General features: G+C 38.9%; 1 long non-coding RNA gene across 1 annotated transcript in view; it reads left to right on the plus strand.

The window, feature by feature from the left end:
- The window catches only part of LOC104956429 (uncharacterized), an 86,902-nt gene that overhangs the window by 49,804 nt on the left and 36,787 nt on the right, over positions 1 to 311 (plus strand). The gene's annotated exons all lie outside the window — the stretch shown is intronic.

A 311-nucleotide genomic window follows, 5' to 3' on the forward strand; every position in this document is an offset into this window, starting at 1 on the left:
TCTGTTCATCTGTTATACCAAGGGTGTAACTTTGGTTTGAGAAGTGGGGGGGACACAAAACAGGGTGTCCTCCGCAATGAAACATTGTTCTCTATTTAATTCCATTTCCTGCCTTTCTACAAATATATATTAGGGACTATGGTGTTAACAAACCCAAGACAAATGTCTAGTGTATATAATGAGTGTGCAAACTTATCTATCCATGAACCTGTTTTATTGTGATTACCTCACATCCTATAGGGAGTCCGGGGGCATGCACCCCAGGTAAGATTTTTTCTTTAAAATTGAAGTTAAAGCATCAATCTGGTGCA

This window comes from Notothenia coriiceps, unplaced genomic scaffold, assembly GCF_000735185.1.
Source record: "Notothenia coriiceps isolate Sejong01 unplaced genomic scaffold, NC01 NC01_scaffold00000666, whole genome shotgun sequence".
NCBI lineage: Eukaryota > Metazoa > Chordata > Actinopteri > Perciformes > Nototheniidae > Notothenia > Notothenia coriiceps.